This window comes from Tursiops truncatus, chromosome 7 (genome assembly GCF_011762595.2).
Source record: "Tursiops truncatus isolate mTurTru1 chromosome 7, mTurTru1.mat.Y, whole genome shotgun sequence".
Lineage (NCBI taxonomy): Eukaryota > Metazoa > Chordata > Mammalia > Artiodactyla > Delphinidae > Tursiops > Tursiops truncatus.
Window position 1 is genome coordinate 5247420 of NC_047040.1, and position 8889 is coordinate 5256308.

General features: G+C 44.2%; 1 non-coding gene across 1 annotated transcript; it reads right to left on the reverse strand.

The window, feature by feature from the left end:
• Nucleotides 1-8573: 8573 nt before the first annotated feature.
• On the reverse strand, nucleotides 8574-8645 carry TRNAA-GGC (transfer RNA alanine (anticodon GGC)). Its single transcript has one exon. It is a non-coding gene; the product is annotated as a tRNA-Ala (tRNA).
• Between the last annotated feature and the right edge of the window lie 244 nt (nucleotides 8646-8889).

Consider the following 8889-nt stretch of genomic DNA (forward strand, 5'->3'; position numbering starts at 1 on the left):
CTATAGTGCTGGAGATCAGAAGTCTTAAAACGGGTCTTATGGCAGAGTTGTGTTCCGTCTGGGGGCCGAAGGATAGAATCCTCTCCTTTTCCAGCTCATGGCCCGCTTCCAGCAGGGGCATCACTGGACCTGCGTCTGTTGTCACCCTAACATGAAATCCACAATATGGTTAGTTCTTTCACGTCTATCGCACTTCTTTCCCCACCTCTCATCCTAATCAGGCTTTCCTTCTGTGGGGAGCAGGGAGAGGCTGGGTTATCGTGCAGAAATGTCAGTGCTCTCTATTAAGTCCCCGCTGTCCCCAGTGACTATTCTCTGCTGACTTCCCACAATGCCAAATACATTTTCCCTGGAAGCCAGCTAGCTGTGGATTTTCCTTTCCAGAGATCCAGGGGTCCTCTCAGCAGTGGAGCAGCCATCTGGGCTTTCAATCAGTTTTCAGGCTTCGTTGATGCTGCTACTTGCCTGGGATTGTTGATCAATGGGAACCCCAGGGGAAGGCTAAGCAGTGGGGTTATCTGGCCAGGCTGATGGAGTTCCTCCAGCTGATGGAGGGCTGTCCCAGGCTGAGCTGCCCATCTCTATGTGCATGATTTAAACAGCAACAAGAAAGAAAGATTACCATATGCCTAGGTTACAGTTTATGTCACAGATGACAAAATATATCATTGATAGCTTTGAGGACATGAAGCCCAACAAGAAAAGCAGTAGAAAAATGTGCTTGTTTATGGAAAATTTACAATAACAGAGTTGGTAATTGTTGCCTTGCCAAGTACAGCGGGTTGAAGGGCCAATATTTCTATTTCTTTTCTTTATAACTTTTACCACTTTCAACATCCAATGTAATCTACTTCTTTTTCTTCTTCCCCTACCCCTCCCCCTCCCCTTCCCCTTCCCCTTCCCCTTCCTCTCCTTCTCCTTCTATTATCATAAATGCAAGCTCCCTAAAGCCAGGGATTTTTCCCTCAAGGATTTACCCAAGCACTTAGAAGAGTAGATGGTATATGGCGGATACTCAGTAAATATTTATGGAATGAATAAATGTGGGTGGGTGAGTTTCTCAGAAACCATCACGTGACATTGATTCAAAGGCAATGAAGCCCTTACTGCCTTTCTGATCCTATAAAGGTGTGGTTTGTCCCAGAAAGAAGTGAGACAGGAATACAAGGAAATAAATCTGCAGAGGAGCCCTTATTAAGAAATTACATCAAACACAACTTTATACAATTAGTTACTCTATTGCACAGATTAACTGATCCGTCTTCTTATAAAGAAGGTCTTGTACTGTGCAGTGGGCAATATGCAATCTATAGTTCCTCAGATTTGGCATTAGGGCTCATTTCTACAGAGCTATCATTGTTCTCATAGGAAGAATCCTTTAGTGACTGTAATATTATTTCAATGATAAAATCAGACAGCACCTAACTTTGACTTCTTATGATGGGCTCAGAAGTGAAACTCTTCTGCTGGATCTAATCTTAACTCTTCCGTGGAGTTTTGACTTTCAATAACAATATTTTAAAATTCTACTAGTTGATTTCTCTTTTCAAACCTATCCTTTTTTATTTCTAGAGTCTTTTGCTCTTTTCCTATGATTTCGACTCCTCTTGCTGTTTGTAGGTTTTGCTGTCTGATGTGGGATATTTAATGCTCATCTCCTGAGCTTCCATCAAAGTCTAGTGCTTTATTATTTTTTTGATTTCAAGTTCATTTCCAGTGTTTTTTCTTTTCTCTCAGTTGAATCCGTGGGATTTTCTGTTTAACTCTACCAGTACCTCAGCTGCGTTATTGCCCCTGTAGGATATATTTTGTTTTTTCCCACTATCTTCTCAGCTTGGAGGTTCCTCTAACTAGGGAATCAAATGGCAAACCCGCAGGAGGCAAAGGAAGGTGTTTTTCCCCACCCAGAGTCCAGCGAGTCATCTACTTCTCGTCTTTTCCTTGGGCTGGCTGGCACATTTTTTTCCAGCCATCACATTAAGAGCTGTGACTTTATACGTGGATCTCAGTCTCCTGAGATTTTACTCCTGCAAATCTTGTCCTTTGCTTCCTGGTTTGTGTTACCCCACACTCTGGCTCCTGTGTGGGGCAGCCCACACACCTACATGGCTTCTAGCTTATGCATCATCATTTTTCATTTTAGTTATATTTCCTCACATCTCTAGTGGAAGGGTTTTCACATTCGTTTTGTCATCAGTCTTACAAGAAACTAAAATCCCTTTAGTTTACTTCCCACCACCACCTCTCTCTCTGAACGCAGTAAAACCAGGTAAGGTGAGGTGTGGGTCTTAATGGAGTCTTTTTCCTATTGTTGATGCTGGTGTAGTGTCTGAAGTCTTGACCTTCTTGTCTTGTGGTCACATACTCTTTCCTACAGCAGGGATCCTCAGCTGGGGCTTCTTTTGCCCCCCTCCTGCAGGGGACGACTGGCAATGTCTGCAGACCTTTTTCGTACCATGACTGGAGGCTACTCCTGACATCTAGTGAGTAGAGTCCGGGGATGCTGCTAAACATCGTATGATGCACAGGACTGCTCTCATAACAAAGAGGGTTCTGGCCCCAAATGCTAACAGTGTCGTGGTGCAGAACCCCTGTCCTACAGGGACGGTGCTTTCTTAATTTAATATCAGTGATCACTGCGTGGTTATTCTCTGCTCCATCCCTCCCTGCCCATTCTACAACCTTCTCTGCTCTGTGACCAGGAAGCTTGCTCCTCAAGTCTGCACTGTCTGTCTCCCTTGTCCGCTGGCTTCCCACTGGCTTTGGCGTTTGGGAAGCGGTAGCTGACAGTTGGAGCAGAGAGAGGGATGTGGGTAGATCTTTGCCACTCCTGCCCTACTCTGGGCTGCCTTTCTCTGCCAGCGGCTGTATCCCTGCGTGATTCCTCTTCCTTGCAGGCAGCCGTCTCCATGGCTGTCACCCTTACTGGGATCTTGTTGGGCCATGTCCACACCTTTGACCTTGGGTGGTGATGGCAATGGCAATGCCCACCCCTGCTGGGCTCTGGGCTCTGTGTGTCTGCTTACCCTGCCCACAGCTCTTCATCCACTACTCTTAAACCATCTGAGTTGGATACTGTGTCCTGCAGGATGCTGGCTGGTACAGCCGCTGTGATTTCCTTAACTGTAGGGCATGATGACCTCATTCAATGCACCAGATTGTCTTTCATCTCTATCCTGCATCTCTGCTCCATTAGGTCCGTGTGGGCCCATCACCTATACGGTGACCGTTGTCTCCTTACAATGTAGTGATATAGTGGCATCTCTCAGCCAAGAGGCCTTGACCAGCGTTCTATTTACATGACAAGCTAGGGAGATGGAGCTGAAAGCAGACATGATTTGACTCTTCGGGGTTTGCGGCCAGATGCTGAGCTAGGGATGCCTTCCTTTACTTGATTCTAAATCATCTATAATTAGATATGTACACCCTCCATGCAGGTGTTTCCCAGGTTTATGTTCTCCCCTTTCTTCTCGTTCCTTTCTGGGAATCCTGCTTCCTTCTAAAGGCTTGGACCTTATACACCGCCCCTCCGTGAGGGTGACTGAGCTTTCAAAATCTCTCTCTCCCGGAACCCTGACATTCAGCTAGAGAAGAGCCGCGCTTTTATCCCAAATTTCTCTTGGGGGATAGTTTTGTATTTCTTTGACTCAGAGCTTGGTGGGACCTCATGAGTGTAGCCCTGAGCTACAAATTCAGAAGAATTTGAAACCTGAAGCAATTTCCTGTTCTGAAAGGTCCATGCTGATTTTTTTTTAACATCTTTATTGGAGTGTAATTGCTTTACAATGGTGTGTTAGTTTCTGCTGTATAACAAAGTGAATCAGCTATACATATACATATATCCCCATATCCCCTCCCTCTTGCATCTCCCTCCCACCCTCCCTATCCCACCCCTCTAGGTGGCCACAAAGCACTGAGCTGATCTCCCTGTACTGTGCGGCTGCTTTCCACCAGCTATTGGTAGTGTATATATGTCCATGCCACTCTCTGACTTGGTCCCAGCTTCCCCTCTCCCTCCCCGCGTCCTCAAGTCCATTCTCTACGTCTGCGTCTTTATTCCTGTCCTGCCCCTAGGTTCTTCATGACCCTTTTCTTTTTTCCCTTAGATTCCATATGTATGTGTTAGCATACGGTATTTGTTTTTCTCTTTCTGACTTACTTCACTGTGTATGACAGACTCTAGGTCCAGCCACCTCACTACTCTTTCTCTGTGAAAATACGTTCATTTGTGTCAGTTGTTAGATAATGCCTATAAGTGATATCATAGTATATGTCTTTTGCTTTCTGACTTACCTCATGTTCTGTGATTATCTCTAGGCTCATCTCAAATAACTGAATTTCGTTTCCTTTCATGGCTGAGTAATATTCCATTGTATATATGTGCCACATCTTCTTTATCCATTCATCTGTCGATGGACACTTAGGTTGCTTCCACGTCCTGGCTACTGTAAATAGAGCTGCAATGAACATTGTGGTACGTGACTCCTTTTGAATTATGGTTTTCTCAGGGTATATGTCCAGTAGTTGGATGGCTGGGTCATATGGTAGTTCTATTTTTAGTTTTTTAAGGAACCTCCATACTGTTCTCCATAGTGGCTGTATCAATTTACATTCCCACCAACAGTGCAGGAGGGTTCCCTTTTCTCCACACCCTGTCCAGCATTTATTGTTTCTAGATTTTTTGATGATGGCCATTCTGACTGGTGTGAGACTAGTTGAGAAGATAAACTAGAATGAAATGAATGAATGAAATTAGAACACTCCCTAACACCATACACAAAAATAAACTCAACTAGTCTCATAGCGTTGTGGTCAGAAAAAATACTTGATACGATTTCAATTTTCTTAAATTTACCAAGGCTTGATCTGTGACCCAAGATATGATCTATCCTGGAGAATGTTCCATGAGCACTTGAAAAGAAAGTGTATTCTGTTGTTTTTGGATGGAATGTCTTATAAATATCAATTAAGTCCATCTTGTTTAATGTATCATTTAAAGCTTGTGTTTCCGTATTCATTTTCATTTTGGATGATCTGTCCATTGGTGAAAGTGGGGTGTTAAAGTCCCCTACTATGAATGTGTTACTGTTGATTTCCCCTTTTATGGCTGTTAGTATTTGCCTTATGTATTGAGGTGCTCCTATGTTGGGTGCATAAATATTTACAATTGTTATATCGTCTTCTTGGATCGATCCCTTGATCATTATGTAGTGTCCTTTTTGTCTCTTGTAATAGTCTTCATTTTAAGGTCTCTTTTGTCTGATATGAGAATTACTACTCCAGCTTTCTTTTGATTTCCATTTGCGTGGAATATCTTTTTCCATCCCCTCACTTTCAGTCTGTATGTGTCCCTAGGTCTGAAGTGGGTCTCTTGTAGACGGCATATATATGGGTCTCGTTTTTGTATCCATTCAGCCAGTCTATGTCTTTTGGTTGGGGCATTGAATCCATTTACATTTATATGTATGTTCCTATTTATATGTTCCTATTTATATGTTCCTACATTTATATGTATGTTCCTATTACCATTTTCTTAATCGTTTTGGGTTCGTTATTGTAGGTCTTTTCCTCCTCTTGTTTTCCCTGCCTAGAGAAGTTCCTTTAGCATTTGTTGTAAAGCTGGTGTGGTGGTGCTGAATTCACTTAGCTTTTGCTTGTCTGTAAAGGTTTTAATTTCTCCATCGAATCTGAATGAGATCCTTGCTGGGTAGAGTAATTTTGGTTGTAGGTTTTTCCCTTTCATCACTTTAAATATGTTCTGCCACTCCCTTCTGGCTTGCAGAGTTTCTGCTGAAAGATCAGCTGTTAACCTTATGGGGATTCTCTTGTATGTTATTTGTTTTTCCCTTGTTGCTTTTAATATTTTTTCTTTGTGTTTAATTTTTGATAGTTTGATTAATATATGTCTTGGCATGTTTCTCCTTGGATTTATCCTGTATGGGACTCTCTGTGCTTCCTGGACTTGATTGACTATTTCCTTTCCCATATTAGGGAAGTTTTCAACTATAATCTCTTCAAATATTTTCTCAGTCCCTTTCTTTTTCTCTTCTTCTTCTGGGACCCCTATAATTCGAATGTTGGTGCATTTAATGTTGTCCCAGTGGTCTCTGAGACTGTCCTTAATTCTTTTCATTCTTTTTTCTTTATTCCACTCTGCAGTAGTTATTTCTACTATTTTATCTTCCAGGTCACTTACCCGTTCTTCTGCCTCAGTTATTGTGCTATTGATTCCTTCTAGAGAATGTTTAATTTCATTTCTTGTGTTGTTCATCATTGTCTGTTTGCTCTTTAGTTCTTCTAGGTCCTTGTTAAACTTTTCTTGTATTTTCTCCATTCTATTTCAAAGATTTTGGATCATCTCTACTATCATTATTCTGAATTCTTTTTCAGGTAGACTGCCTATTTCCTCTTCATTTGTTAGGTCTGGTGGGTTTTTACCTTGCTCCTTCATCTGCTGTGTGTTTTTCTGTCTTCTCATTTTGCTTAACGTACTGTGTTTGGGGCCTCCTTTTCCCAGGCTGGAGGTTTGTAGTTCCTGTTGTTTTTGGTGTCTGCCCCCAGTGGGTGAGGTTGGTTCAGTGGGTTGTGTAGGCTTCTTGGTGGAGGGGACTAGTGCCTGTGTTCTGGTGGATGAGGCTGGATCTTGTCTTTCTGGTGGTCAGGACCGCATCTGGTTGTGTGTTTTGGGGTGTCTGGGACCTTATTTTGATTTTAGGTGGCCTCTCTGCTAATGAGTGGGGTTGTGTTCCTGTCTTTCTAGTTGTTTGGCATAGGGTGTCCCACACTGTAGCTTGCTGGTCGTTGAGCAGAGCTGGGTCTTAACGTTGAGATGGAGATCCCTGGGAGAGCTTTCGCCATTTGATATTACGTGTGGCAGGAGGTCTCTGGTTGACCAGTGTCCTGAACTCTGCTCTCCCACCTCAGAGGCATGGGTCTGACACCTGGCCGGAGCACCAAGACTGTGTCAGCCACATGGCTCAGAAGAAAAGGGAGAAAAGGGGAAAGAAAGAAAGAAAGAAAGAAAAGAAAAGAGAAGAAAAGAAAGTTATTAAAAAATTATTAAAAATAAAAAATTAAAAAGTAATAAAGAAAGAGAAAGAAAGAAAGAGAGCAACAAAACCAAAACCAAATCCACCAATGATAACTAGCACTAAAAAGTATGCTGAAAAAAAAAAGAAACTGACAGACAGAACCATAGGACAAATGGTAAAAACAAAGTTATACAGACAAAATCACACAAAGAAGCATACACATACACACTTACAAAGAGAAAAAGGAAAAAAAATCTATATATATATAAAAAAAAGGAAGCGAGCAACCAAATCAATAAACAAATCTACCAATGATAATAAGCTCTAAATACTAAACTAAGATAAACATAAAACCAGAAACAAGTTAGATGCAGAAAGCAAACCCCAAGTCTACAGTTGCTCCCAAATTCCACCGCCTCAATTTTGGGATGATTCATTGTCTATTCAGGTATTTCACAGATGCAGCATACATCAGGTTGATTGTGGGGATTTAATCCGCTGCCCCTGAGACTGCTGGGAGAAATTTCCCTTTCTCTTCTTTGTTCGCACAGCTCCCGGGGTTCAGCTTTGTATTTGGCCCCGCCTCTGCGTGTAGGTCACCGGAGGGCATCTGTTCTTCGCTCAAACAGGACAGGGTTAAAGGAGCAGCTGTCTCGGGGTCTGTGGCTCACTCAGGCCAGGGGAGGGAGGGGCACGGAGTGCAGGGCGAGCCTGAGGTGGCAGAGGCCGGCATGACGTAGTGCCAGCCTGGGGCATGATGTGTGTTCTCCTGGGGAAGTTGCCCCTGGATTATGGGACCCTGGCAGTGGCAGGCTGTACAGGCTCCCGTGAGGGGAGGTGTGGAGAGTGACCTGTGCTCGCACACAGGCTCCTTGGTGGCGGCAGCAGCAGCCTTAGCGTTTCATGCCCATCTCTGGTGTCCGCACTGATTGCCATGGCTCACGCCCATCTCTGGAGCTTGTTTAGGCGGTGCTCTGAATCCCCTCTCCTCACGCACCCTTTCGGGAAGTCTGAGGTCTTCTGCCAGCGTTCAGTAGGTGTTCTGTAGGAGTTGTTCCACATGTAGATGTATTTCTGATGCATTTGTGGGGAGGAAGGTGATCTCCACGTCTTACTCCTCCGTCATCTTGAAGGTCTCCTCCATGCTGATTTTTAAAGAGCTCTGGGCAAGGAGCCCAGTGCATTTGCAGGAGAGGCTGAGGTCCTCTCTGGGTGCGACCTGGAGACGTTGCAGAGCGGCTCCTCCACTTCCTCTGCAACAGGCACCCTGCCCGTCCTGATATTTACAAAGAGGAGCCACGGAACAATGACATAAGAACCAGGAGGAGAGGGGCACTTTCCAGGCACCCTTCCATTATAGGCAGGTGCTGAGCAAGTACAGTGGACCCCCAGAGAAGCTTAGGACCTGAGCATCTGGGTGGAGAGGGAATGAGCATCTCTGTTCACTCTCATGTGTTTTAGGCCCCCATGGTGACTGCTTTAGCCACAATGTTTGAACAATATTCCATCATTATTCCACTAGAGGAAAATAGAGCCAATACCTGGAGGTGCTGGGGATTGAACCCAGGGCCTCATACATGCCAAGCATGTGCTCTATCACTGAACTACAGCCCCTCCTAACTAGCCACCATGAACTAAAGGCTTGTGGACGTGCATTGTCCTGTCCTACCCCATGGAGACTAACCAAGTTTTGCTCATTTGGAGGTTTCTGGGCCACCTTATGTCTCTTCTCCACAGCTGTCTATGGAGGGTGTGGGCTGATTCTCCTGGGGGTCAGGGTTAGGCTGTGGTTGACAACAGTTCCTACAGGAGAACTGTGATGCCTGGGCAGGCAGTGTGTAGGGCAGACTGCACCTGG